The 14,430-nt window shown below is 36.6% G+C and overlaps 1 protein-coding gene across 1 annotated transcript in view; it reads left to right on the top strand.

Moving 5' to 3' along the window:
- The first annotated feature begins 218 nt into the window (after window positions 1-218).
- LOC129726950 (dendritic arbor reduction protein 1) overlaps window positions 219-14,430 on the top strand; it is a 290,751-nt gene continuing 276,539 nt past the window's right edge. The window contains exon 1 of the mRNA XM_055684261.1: window positions 219-630. The gene's annotated coding sequence lies outside the window, so the exon portion shown is untranslated. The remainder of the gene's footprint in view (window positions 631-14,430) is intronic.

The raw sequence follows: 14,430 nt of genomic DNA, 5'->3' as shown, positions 1-14,430 counted from the left end.
GCCGGGAATGAACTTGCCGTCGTCGGCGTCGTTGTCGTCGTTGTGACTGCCGCTGTCGTCGTCTTAGTGAATTACGCCGGGAATTGGTTCGATTCGCTGGGAACGCAGAGGAGAACACTCTCCGCTGCTCTATCTTTTATCACTTTCGTACGTACTCCGATTAGTGTGTTCAACTTCGCTCTGATATATTGAAGCCAAAACATCGGTCGGTCGTAAGGTTTGGCGCTCGGTTCTTCGCTTACCTGGACACGTGGTTTCGCCGATAGGTAATCTGCAGGACGAGTGACATCTGCTGTAAGTGCGAACGAATACCGTCGGTACAGAATCAAAACCGTCGCTATTTATAAAATAAGTGAAGAGAAAGTGAACAAAAAAAGTTAGGCAGTGACAACCACGGAACGGGTTCAAATGAAGCTACTTCCGGGTCGATCTGTCATTATCAAGTGTATTGTGTGCCAGCTTGTAGCAGAAAGCAGCGCCGCAGCTGCAGAAACAAGTGCACTCTTATCAAGAAGAAAATAAAGCTCGAAAATTAAAATAGAAGAATCATATCTTCTCAACTTTCATATCAAGTGTATATCGTAGTGCAAATTATATAGCATTCAGGCAGTGAATTTATTTTAACACAAGGTAAGAACTCAAAAGTTGCATAGTATGCGAATTACAAGCGTTGAAAGGTTGAATATGTTGGATCATGTGAGGTGAAAATGGCCAATAATTATTAGAAATGAACTGGTTGAATACTTTCTTGAAGGCTGACGAATTTTTATTTCGATTTGCTAGGACGCTCGAATAAGGTAACATTAAATATCATTTTCAATGCTGGGTAAATTCAAAAGTAAGCTTCATTTCTAAAGCGTTCAGGATTCTCAGTTGTGATTATGAAAGCTTCTGATCGAAAATCTCGTCGTCCTTCCTGTTCGTCTTTTTTGGCTTAATGCTGCTCTTTAATAAACGTTTTTCCCAATAGACCATTATTTCGATGCGACAAACGAGCAAATAGAAAGAATAGTTTGAAACCAACAACAAATTGTCCGTACTGACTTCCCAACCTAATAATAAGAGCAGCTGGATCAGGTTAATCCATGGCAAATATGGAATAAGTAAATTGTAACAAAATTTAGATCATCACACGGAATTGCAGAATCAGACCTCCAAGTAAAAGATCCATTGATCTTTTCTTTCACCGCCTTTTGACAGAATCAATCGTGAGCCTTGATTTATTTCTGTCTTATTTGCGTTGAGCTCATTTGTTTATTCACGGCTTACGGGATGAACGGAAATCTAATTCTTCATTGATTCAAACAAAATAATACATAAATTTAAAGAGAGCAGCAAGTATGGGTCCTATTTGCGCACAACATGGAAGAGAGTGCAGCAGATAAGTCAGACCCTTCACCAATACAAACACTCTAGGCCGGTAAACATTTTGTAATGTAATAGTTTTTCCTGAATACATCATCCAACAAAAGTATTATTTTTCATTTGGCAACAGTTGCTTTACAGCTAACAGTGTCCAAGAATGAGTTGTAGATAACTGATAACGCGAGTTGTAGTTGCAGAGTTGTAGATCTTTAGTTTTATTGTTGGTGGAATATGGAAGATATATCAAAAATTTTGGGAGAAAGATTCAGAACGAAACTATGTCAAACATTTTTCTCAAATTTGAACCCTTTTTCAACATAATTGTATTCCATGGATATCCATCGGTATTTTCCAATCTAATAATGATAAACTTTCTAAATGCATTTGTTTCCGAGATTTTATTGAAGACAAACCTTGACAAATAATTTCTATGTACAAATCGCGATGTCAATCAGGAAAAAAAAACAAATGAAGTCAACGACATTCGGATAACTCCGCGTAATTTACAAAATCCGCATCAAAAGAGTTTAAGAATGAGTTGTAGGTAACTAATAATCTATGTAAAAATTGTTTGCACTCAAAGAAACCAAAATTAATCCACCTAGCGGTCAGACCCAGCCTTTCTCATTCAATTTTTTATTTTTAAAAATAGATTTACATGAACGCTTCAATCCAATAAATGAATATTCACTCTTTAGGTTCTAAAATATTGATGTTGTAATCTTTCCATATAAAAATGCAGTCAAGTCTGTCTGTCTGTCTGATCCATATAGGCCCGAAAACTACCGAACCGATCGACGTGAAAATTTGTATGTAGGGGTTTTTGGTGCCGATAAAGGTTCCTATGATAGTTTGAGGCCCCTCCCTCTTCTGGAAGGGAGGGGTCCCATACAAATGAAACATAAATTTCTGCACAACTCAAGAACAAACCAAGCAAATGAAACCGAGCTTGGCATGTGGATGTTTTAAGGGGTAACTAATATGTCCATAATAGTTGGATGAAAAACAAATTTGTGCACATCTCGAGAACTAATCAACCAAATGGAACAAAATTTGGCAGGTAAATGTTTTTAGTGGTAACAAATATGTTCATAATGGTTTGACGCCCCTCACTCTTCTGGAAGCACATGTTTCTTCACAAATTTTTTGCACATCTCGCGAACTAATCAACTAAATGGAACCATATTGGCAGGTGAAAGTTTTTAGTGGTAACAAATATGTTCCATAATCGACCTCAGACAACATTTTGGATTGTAAGATGGCAACTTGCGGTTTCTGGAAAACAGCCGAAAATGGGCGATTTCCACCCAATTTAATAATATCCGGATCTATAATAATACACAGGAGCTAAAATCGACCACAGATAGCATTTTAAATTCTAAGATGGCGACTTCCGGTTTCTGAAAATAGCAGAAAATGACCAAATACCACCCAATATGAGTTTTTCTTTAACCAGTATGCCGTGCAAAATCCAGAAATTGTCCCCAAATGCCATTATGAAATCCAAAATGGCGACTTCCGGTGTCGGAAAAACAGCGGCAAATGACCAAACACCACCCAATATGGGTATTTCCGGAACCGTAATGATGCACTGGAGCCACAAATCGACTTCAGACAACGTTTTGAATTGTAAGATGGCAACTTCTGGTTTCTGGAAAACAGCCTGAAATGGACGATTCCCATTAAATATTAGTATTTCTGGAACCAGAAAGTTGCACAGAAGCTAAAAATTGATCACAGACACAATCTTGAATTTTAAGATGGTGACTTCCGGTGTCTGGCAAACAGCCGGAAATGACCAAATACCATTCAATATGAATGTTTTCGGAACCAGAATTACGCCCAGATGACAGAAATTGATTTCACAGGCAATTTTAAAGTCCAAAATGACGACTTTCGGCTTCTGAAAAACAGTCCAAAGTGACCAAATAACACCCAATATGAGTTTTTCTTTAACCAGTATCCTAAATACCATTTTGAAATCCAAGATGGCGACTACCGGTTTGTGAAAAACAGCCTAAAATAAACAAATACTATCCAATATGAGTATCTCTGGAACCAGAATGATGCAAGGAGCTAACAATTGACCTCAGGCACCATTTTGAATTGCTAAAAAGCAATTTATAGGCAACAGTCGGAAATGACCGAATAATACTCAATATGGATATTTCCGTAAACGTGATGATGCATAGAAACCAAACATTGACCCTGGACACTATTTTGAATTTGAAGACGACCACTTTTAGTTTCTGGAAAACAACCAAAAATACCTCCCAATATGGGTATTTCCGGTGTCAGATTGATGCCAGAAAGTCTGCAGATAATGTCAGAATACCACCCCATATGACTTTGATCATATCCTATGGCCGATTCGTCGTGCATTTGCAGACTTCAAGCAAACCGCAAGGAATCAATGAACTTGGAACGTTCAAATAGTACGACACCACATTTAAATTATGTTGAGGCCACATATATCGATCAAAGCAGGTATAGTTTTAAATAGTCTTTGAATTTCTCTTCTTTCCATAACTTTTGAGCCACATATAAAGTTGTTATGAAGTTTGTTATTTGTAATTTTGAGAGATGACTCGTTCGTATGACACTGGTTATGTTCGAATAAGTCATGTAATCTTTAAGATAATAGACTTTCGTTGTTTTATTAACAATTTAATACATAACGGTTGCTTAAGTTCGATTATAATCAAATGAAATGGGAACGTGTAGGGCAGCCAAACTTTGAAACCACGTGTTTAATCAGAATTCATCAGTTAACCCCTAACTAGCCCGCTCATCTGATAATAATAACCAAATCGGTTGTGTAGTTTCTGAGATAATGAAGTTTCGTGATTTTCACAAGTCGGCACATTACAAATGAAGTTACAGTTCGATTACAGAAAAATTCAATAGGGTCTTCTGAGGCAGCTAGACCATTCATTTGACACTAATTTTGTGGAAATCAGGTCGGCCATCTCTGAGAAAAGTGAGTGAGTCCAAGTAGTCTTCGGAATATGTTCCTTTGCATAGCTGGATTTCACATTTTTAAACATATCAGGCAAAGTAATAGTCCGACTGCAAAACAAATCAATAGGGTCTTATGGGGCAATTGGACCTTCCATTTGACACTGATTTTATGAAAATCGGTACAGCCATCTCTGAGAAACATGAGTGAGATTAAACAGTCTTCAGAGCACGTTTCTTGTCATAACTTTTGAACCACAAATTCAAAACTATAAGGTTTTCTAGGTAGCCCGTTCTTTTGAGACTAATTTTGTTCAAATCGGTTGTGTAGTTTCTGAGATATTGATTTTTCATGATTTTCACATTTTTAAACATAACCTCTAAACTAAAAATCCGATTACAATGAAATTCAATTGGGTCTTATGTGGCAACAAGACCATTCATTTGCAATTAATTTCATGAAAATCGGTGCAGCCATCTCTGAGAAAAGTGAGTGAGAATAAAAATCTGCACATACACACACACACGGTTTTGCAAGTGATTGCTATACATCTAGGAGAAAGGCAAAAAACATATATTTGTTAGCAGAAAGCACTTAGGCGTCGTACACAAATTACGTAAAGCATGAAGGGGGGAGGGGGTTTGAATCATCGTTACTTATTGTTACGTAGGGGGGAGGGGGGTAGTAGAGACAGTACGTAATTGTGATGTTTGCTCGAAATTGAAAATTTTGTAGGGGGGTCGCGCTGCTCAGCGTTACGTAATTTTAGGGGAGGGAGTCATGTCGAACGATACTTATCGTTACATAGGAGGGGAGGGGGTCTGAAATCTAGATTTTAAGCGTTACGTAATTTGTGTACGACGCCTTAGGTGCTTTATTAACCAAAATTTGCAAGCTATTCAGCGAAATTCGCGCAAAATTGAATACTATGATAGAAAATCAAATTTGGTGTCTAACTTAATGTTGAATTATTTAAAATCGGATAAATGTGGAAAGTTAGTCGCCAAGGGCTCTTTAACTTTAAACTAACTATTAGAGCATATTAAAATAACACATTGCATCATTATAATAAGATCATTCTTACAAAAGCTGAAAAAAATAAAAGAATTGTTTGCGACAAAAATTTGCATTCCGTTTCTCTATCCTGAAATTTTTACATAATTGAAATAAAAATATCTATTCTTAATAATGTTGAAATTGGAAAAAACGCTCAAATAGTCAACTTTGTAGAAAAATTTGTGTTTCATTTCTCCATTCTTGACTCTTAACCGAAAGGTTTTATTTACCTTCTAATTTATCGAAAAAAAACCCTTGATTGCGCAATTTTGTTTCAAAACTACAATAACGTTCTGAAATAAATGTATTCAAGTTTTTTTTTAGAAATCTAATCTATAGGAACAGTTATCTAAGCTATAATAAAAAAATATTAGGACCTAGATAGTTCCAATGAATTATATTTCTAAAAAATCCAAAATAGGGTAGGAAACATATTCTAAGCAGCTTTAGGAGCCGCCTGTGTATAGAGACGAAATACTTGAAATCTGTAAGGTGAAATACAAACATAATTACCTATATTAATTTGTTCTCTATCCTTTTCTCTGTCAGCATTTATTTTCAGATTCTAACACCGATTTAGCAAACTTTAACATTAATCAATTGAAGTTCCCTATCGTGGGACACTATTCCAATGACTCCGAACCTTTTAAGCAGTTTTCATCTGTTTTGCAGGGGATTTTCTTCAGAACCCAAATAGCGCCTGAATAGCTGCAACTTTTTTTATTTGATGTTTTTTCAAAGATTTTTCTGTGTTGAACGGATTTTCATGTATTCGTAAGACAGCTAGTTAATCAGAGTTTTCGTTCTCATCATTAAAATTGTCGACATTGATCAAAATTCAGGTTATTGAGGCCCGTTTATTTCGACTGATTCAAATAAGCGCCACTGCTTTAGCCGTTCCTTGCCCTATATTTATCTTGAAACGTTATTCGCGATGATGTTTAAAAGCACAATAAGTGATTATCGGACAGCACAATATTTGAGGAATATGGCGGAAGTAGGACTTCCCATTTAAGCAATTCTATTAAGCTGTATAAGGCCGAGCGTTGTCATGCAGCAGAATCACTTTTCCGTATCAATGCACGAGTGTTGGCCATTTTACACACAGTGCTGGGCTCTATCACATCAATTGAAGTTGAAGCCGTTCCCCAGTGATAGTTTCAATCGGTTCCAACAACCAACCTGGTTCTACCAAATACACAGCATAACCTTCGGAGATGGTACATTCAGCCAAGCCGACGACGTAGCAGCATGGCCGGCCCGTCCCTATATCTTTTTTTTGGTTGCTAAAATAAATTTATTTTATATCACCCGTCACGTTGTCACGAATATAACCATTTTTTTGCCGCTGGAACAGTTCTTCACAGGCGAAAAAACGAAAGCGATGGAACTCATTACCCATAGCAGCATTTCCATAAACATGATTTAACTCTCGATGCGCTTTAGTCGTCGTTTTCCTTGAATGAAATGAGAAAAGTTGCACTTACCGCAAATGAAGATTATTTTGCACAAATTTAGACCTTTTTAGCACAACAGGTATACAGGGTATTCAAATAGTTCGAATACACTTTTATAACTTTTTTTTGGGTTAATTCTTATTGAGGCAAGTTTAGCATGGAGCTGTGCTATATGACGAGCTTGATAGATTTTTCAAAAGAATCGCACGCGTCACACATCGGCATTTTGTCACAGATTGAACAAATGAGATTCTTAAATTGGTCCATTGTGCTTATTTTATGTTAGCATGTACAACCAAACATAAAAGTCTAAGAGTTTAAGGTCCAAGAAGCTGAGAGGTCACAGAGAAAATCTGTCAAATTCTTCCGACACCACGTTTTCAAAGCTGCAAAAACGTGGTCGAAATTATTTTGACCCTTATTTAGATATTGATTTGGAAGTCGTAGTGCCTTCAGCAAGGTTGATGAATTGATTATTCTCTGAAAAATCTGCAAATATCTGCAGACAAAACCATTTCTGTATAAAAGTATGAGTAAAACATAATTCAATCCATGTATACGCATTTGTCTCTTGTTGTCTATTGTATTCTTTCAGTGTAGATGTCTGTAAGTAAATTAGTTCATATTTTTTTTAAATCTTCTAAAACTCAAGAAATGTGAGAGATAAAAATTAACTTTCCTCAACAAACTTGGATGTTTCATTATAGTAAACAACATTGTAGAACATTGAAAAAATTTAGAAAATCACAATGAAAAGTTATATTGAAAAAAAAATAAATTTGAGAGCATGCTAAAGAAAACTTCCCAACAGTTTATTGAAATTCGACAATTTTTTCACCTTCATAATATGCGGCAACTTTACTGAACAAAGTGGACTTTTATATGCAAAAATAAAGAAATGAAATTCGTTTCTCACTCTTAGGAACATTAATCACAAAATTCCAACTTCTATAAAATGAAGAGTAATCAATGAAACAACTTTGCTGAAGACACTATGGCCCCACAATTAGTTTTTGAATAAAAAGCAATCAGTGTGAATTATTTCATTATTTTAGTGAAAATGATCAATATATAAAGAATTATGTGAGATTAAAATATAGTTTCTTCCAAAAAATTGTTTGTTTTGTTATAGCATAGATAATCACTATAAAAAGGTAAATTAAAAACGATTGATTCTAAGGGGTACTGTAGAAAACTCAACCAAAGTCCATTTGAATATAGAAGATAGAAGTATGATGTCTTTAACAAAGTTGCTTCTTTCAAATAATGCAACAACTTTGCCGATCTAAGTGGGTTTTTATATTCTTAAATGAAAACGGTGGAACTCGTTTCTCACTGTTCAGTGAAGCAACCATAAAATTTCAACTTCAATAACATGTAGAATAATCAATCAATGGAACAACTTTACTGAAGATACTGCGGCACTAAAAAATTTCATTGGGTAAAATTAATTTCGATCACTTTAGTATGCCACGCTTGGACAATATTCGCCGTGTGGGCCGGTGCACCATCTAATTTGAAGACGTAATAATCCTTCTCGTAGAGGCCCCGATGTACCAGGACCACAATCTTCTTCAAAACCTCGGCCTCGGTCTTAGAGTACGCGGTGTTGATTTTCACGCTTTTCTCGATAAAAAAAAAACAGAGGAACTCCCCTCACTTTAATACGGCCCGGATAACCATCGCCGACGCGGTGCTCTGGATCCGCAGGATGTTGCCGATGTGGCCAATCATTTTGGACATTGTGCTTTGCCTGTTCCTCATCGGAAAACACGAACTCTTGACCTGCATACCGCGAAAGTTCTTCACTACGCGGTATTGTTTCATTGTGCGTCGTAAGCAAACAACAAATGACAGCAAGTCGACATCATGCGCATCGATAAGCCTATCAGACTTCTGAAAAAGACTGTATATCTGATATGACTCTCATTGTATGGCAGAGCATCCTGCTCTCCGTACGTTCGGTACATAACCCAACAGCCACTGACGACAGGACACACATGCAATGCCAAACGGGCTGTCATTTTTCATCTTCTTATGTCTGTTGGTTCTTCCAAGCTGTTACTGGTGACAGCCTATAATCCCCCCGATATCTTTCGGCACGAATCCGAGCGGGATGTCAGGGTAATATGATTCACGAAAGTAAGGCCGAAGCTATAATGTAAGCGAGATGGTGCGAAGCACTTTTTTCCTCACGTGGGGATTAATATCAACAGTGGGAACACATATGAAACGGTTTACTTCATATTTAATATGGCACTGGCCTGAGAAAAATCAGAAAGAATGGGCTGTGCTTTAGCTGTATGTGAGCTCTCATGAATAGCTTATTCAGCTTAGAGTAAAAAAAGAGAACTGTCGTCAGTATATTATCGCAACACAGTCTTTTTCCAAAGCCTGCCTATATATGAGACTAGAGTTGACACCAATATCAATACACAGCATATGGTGTGCACTTACGCGACGATGAAAAATTGTATTTAAACTTATTGAACACCCTGTATGGCGCGACAAATAAACCATTAACGTGTCAAGGCGGTTTTTTACCATATGTCTCAGTCTCAGTAGAGAAATTCCATTGAAAATGTCTCAATTTTGTTACTTGCTTCAATTGTCATTTTTGATTTGGCTGAAACTTCGCTCAAATGTTTTTATGGGTTCAAGAAAAATGACTTGCATTAAACAGCAAAGCCTTGGTGCTACATTCCGATTCGGAACTTGACCTTCTATTTATTTATACACAGACTTTGCAGCCGACTATTTAGTGTACAAGACAATTGCGGGGCTAGCGCTACGATCCTACTGACACTAACAGTCTCTTGTTAGCCAGCAGCGTACCTCGAGACCATCTGGGAGATGACTTGTATTATTAATTTTTTTTTTGAATCACGACTAACTTTTGAAAACGTGTTATGTAAAGATTGATGATTACAAATATTTCAAGAGTCAGAACGGCTTGTTTGAACGGTGTGACGTTTAACTTTGTCTCTCTGAAAGTAAAAATACCCTGTAAGATGATTTAAAAAAATATTCTGCCGTTCCAATCATAGTTGTCCCATGTTTCAAACAAACCATATGTACGCTAGGACAACTATACTTGGAACGGTAGTATTCATCTGGAAAAGCTCAGATTTTATTTATTTTTAAATAAAAATTACAAATAATTAGCTAAATATCGATGGATGTCTGATTATAGCGAAATAAGAAAAAAAGTCTAAGTTTTCCGAAAAAAAAAGGAAAAAAATGAAAGTCAGAACGGTTTGTTCGATTGATAAAATGATTTCGACGAAGTAATAGACAGTGCTTTTGTACTTCTAGAAAACAAAATATACATCCTCAACCAAAAGCAAATTTTGGAGAGAAAACCACAAATATATAAAATTAAATACTTCAAAAAGCTCATTTTTCATAGATATAATTTTTTAAACGAAAACTACACAGTGTCAGGTTATTATTAGAAGAGATGAAATTTTTCAAAAATAAAACAGCCTAGGGGAGAGGAGTTGAAAATAATATTGAAGGTTGCTGAAACACAGTTCTCGGTATAGCACCTCTTCACCATGCCACCATTTTCTAAAATTATCGTTTTTAAATTGAACTAATCCTAAATTCATCTGATAAATCAGCAATGACTTGAAATTACACAAACTTGCCGGATGTCACTGTTGTCACACGCGAATAGCGCTTCTTAGCACCCCAAAATAATTTGTTTGCGAAGTAGTTAATGTTTTTCTGTCACTCTCCAAAGCATTGCAAATAGTGGTAAAATTAATTTTGCGATCGCGGCCATTACAGCTATCGAAAACGACAAAGAAATGTTTCGTTTTCTCTTCCTTTGTGTCGACTACGAAGCTCCTCCTCCACTGAGTGCTTCGCTTTATATTTTGACCTTGCTTTTCGGTGGACGCATAGCTAATTTTACAAACGATTGCTGTAAAAATGAAGGAAAACCGTTAAAAACTGATTGGGATTTAAGTGTTTGAAAATGTAAAATTTTCGTGATGCCTATAATATTTTCGGTATTTTAATTTGCACCTCTATCCCATAATGTTGCTGTAAGAGGTGATTCTAAAAATAAATCTCACTTGAAAACCATTCGCGTTTATGGCGTTAACAGAGATTTTAAAGGCTTCTCGCACATACGCGAACTTTCATATTCAATTGTCAAAATGTGCGGGATGACAAAAGCAAAAATATTTCTTTCCTTCTTTTTCGCATGCAAAAAGCAAACAAATAACAGGTGATAACTAAGGCGCTATCCATAAATTACGTAACGCAAAAACCCAATTTTTGGACCCCCACCCCCCATATGTAACGAAACGTAACGCCAACATCTACCCCCTATAAAAATTACGTAACACTGTAGAAGAATTTGCTTGATAAAAATACTCGTTTCCGGAGAGTCTCTCCAGAGTTTTTGTATTACGTAACGCTGTCTTACCTCCCCCACTACCCTATGTAACAAATCGTAACCCCATTTTACCCCTATGAGCGTTACGTAATTTATGGATGCCGCCTTTAGATTTGGATTTTTTTTCTCATGCTGTCAAAAAAAAATTGGATTTACTTGAACTAAAACTGATTTATTGTTCTCGAAGATACACTTATTGTTAACTAGTAAAAATTAGTGTATATTCGAGAAAAGCTCGGAATCGAGTATGCGACGTAGCTTTTTTAGGATGTCGAAATAAAAGCGTTGTACTATCATTCAACTGTTTGCAGTTTCTTCTTCTCCAGTCCATTCTTATGGCCAGTCTCACCTTTGTGGCGTAATATTGTTGGAGTTTGCCATTTCCTGCAAACTTACACAGTCGAAACCGGAATATTTTGGTTTTCAAAACGGTTTACCGTGAACTTTTTGCCAAAATTGTTGTGTAGTTCAGTTAGAACTGTGAAATGTGCTAGCGTAACGCTTCCTGTTTCGATGCCATTTTGAAAAGGGAGAGAGAAAGAGCTTTCACATAAATATCCTCACTTTTCTCTGAGCGTTTTTGTTGTTGAATATGAGCACGTCGAAAAAAATTCAAATTTCACCCGTTATCAGCAACACTGTCAACGGGAACTGATGAGATCTAAATATCATTGACGTAACAATTTTACTAAAAAATTTTCTTTTCCCGTTAAAATTTTCAAAGTTGAATTTGTTCAAACATCATCACTGCCAATTTTCTCAATATGTAGATAAGTAGAAGGTTAATTAATTTTTATTGTCACAAAGAGTCAAGAATTGTGTGAACAAAAAAAGTCAAGAAATCTTCGCAACAAAGATTTGATAATTTGGAATTTCAAAACGATCATTTATATTTCAGGTAGAAAAAAATAATCATTACTATTTTCCCACAAATCCTAGATAAAATAATACGAGAGACAATTAGATCGAGGTGCTTATTCAGGTCTTTATTTATAACCTCTATTACTTGGTATGTATGGAAAAATGAAGAAAAGTTTTGTTCACGAAATACTGCCCACTTAACTTCTGGATACAGATCAAATTACGACATGTCAAAGTGGGCACGGTTTTGCCAAGCCTCAAAACGCAACCACCTCTGCACTATCTTTCACAGTAAAAGTTCACGTAAAAAGTAAACTTCTTCAAATAAAATTCATTGAAAATATTCAAAGTTTTATTTTCCACCCTCCAAAAAAACGCCGCCCAAACAGAAAAGATTAGATAAAACCGTATCGCATTCGTACTTCTCTATTGCAACTCCTCCGCGGTAAAAAATTAACCCCTAGCTACATGTACGAACCATGCGGCAGGAAAATTCATTCCGGCACCGGCTGAGCAAGTCGCCCTCGGCTCAAAAAAGGTGCTATCAACTTAAATGACATCCCACGCAGAGCTGCTATTATTTGCAGTGCTCGGAAGTGGAGGAGGTAAACGATTGTGTATTATTAACAGGTACAGGTACTTCATTGAGAAAGTATCAGCAGTAGTAATGGCCGTAGTATTCCCAGTTGGTTGTCACTTTCATCGTTATTTTTATCCCTAAGGATATTTTGATCGTTCCGTGAATAGAAACAAAGTTATAATTAGGCGGAACAGTGGCTTAGTTAGCTTAGTGTGTAACGAGAAGTACCGGAAATTTGACTTCAGAGAGAGAAATAATAGAACTCTAGAGAAACATTTCAAAAGGTCCTATCTGCTTTGATCGGTTTTTTGATCGATCACATTCATTCAATCAACACTACTTATTGGACACCTTTTATGACACGTCATTTGAACAAGTTGATAGCGTAGGGATCACTCTAGCTTTCTGAACGAAAATCACACTTGGGAGAGTTACTAAAGCTGAACCATTACCAAAATAAAAAGACGCTCCGGAAAAACGATGAAAGCAGATAGGACCTTTTGAAATGTTTATCGAGAACTTTATGAATTATTAAATAGCCAAAAAAGGCTAGTTACGCGGCTCAGTAGTGACGTGAACCAAGTAAAGCCTCCAATGAGATTTTCTCACTAAAAATAACTGCAGCTTGTAGTGCGAAAGATATTAACCGCTGCTTCGGAATCCCTGCACACACGTTGAAATTCGTAAAATCGAGAAAACAGCGGACCCAACGATCGTACGGCGGCTTCTAGGGCGTATTTTGCGGTTGACATCAAGCACGTGGGCTTTCGCCAGGTCGGTTGTGGTGATTTGTGTTAGTGTGCACGCTATGTTAGCTGGTGTTGCTGCTGTCGCCCACTTTCTGCTCCATTCAGACTCATTCCACTTTACGCCATCGCCTTCGCCAGCCAATATGCTGTATGGGCAGACATCATCCCACTCTTACATCCCACCTACGTTGGCAGAGGTCTGGTTTCAGCGTGGTTCCTGGCCATTTTCGGCAATTTTATTGCCTCATCATCGACTTGTTTTTAAATTTCGGGTAACTTTGGTCGTAATCCTTCTCGGGCGCCCGTTGATTCGTTGGAACTAATGTGCTAAACTTTTTACTGACTAATGTGTTTTTTACTGACTGATTTCAGTGTAATATCAAGCGTAAAATGTTCTGATTGAAAAAGGTGCTTTGGTTGACTTTCGTGTTTCTTATACATGATGTTTGTTATGGTATATTTATGGTTCTTTAAAAAAGTAAAATAAATACAGAAAAAAAGTATAAAGAGACGGTAACAAATTATAAAATACCAAGATAAAAACAAAATAAAATACAATTGAAGAACATAATAGAGAATAAATAATGAAAACCAAGACATTACATATGCTAAAAATTGATCCTGAATACTGGAAATACACTCAAGAAAATTATAGAAAAGATTGCAAAAGAGAAACGAAAACCAGTCGAAAAGGAATAAAATACAAATCAAATAAAACAATATTCCTGTAGGAGCCTATGACCACTGCTACCATTAGTTAGATATATTGTGGTATACTCCGCGTTAATTTTTATGCACTGTCAGTTCGTTCCATCACTATGGGTATCAGTGATAGTCGCACCCAGACTTTGCATTTCACCCCAAGAAGGTATGACTTCTTTGATGAAGTTCCTTACCTTCATTTTTCCAGCAGACCATATCTCGTTAGGCGTGAGGATACCTTTTCCAAGAATACGCAGTCTTTGCTGAATTAATGCGCTGCATTGGCATAGTAA

This window comes from Wyeomyia smithii, chromosome 3 (assembly GCF_029784165.1).
Source record: "Wyeomyia smithii strain HCP4-BCI-WySm-NY-G18 chromosome 3, ASM2978416v1, whole genome shotgun sequence".
Taxonomy (NCBI): Eukaryota; Metazoa; Arthropoda; class Insecta; order Diptera; family Culicidae; genus Wyeomyia; species Wyeomyia smithii.
The sequence above is the reverse complement of the archived record's forward strand: the minus strand, read 5'-3'. Positions and strand labels throughout refer to the sequence as shown.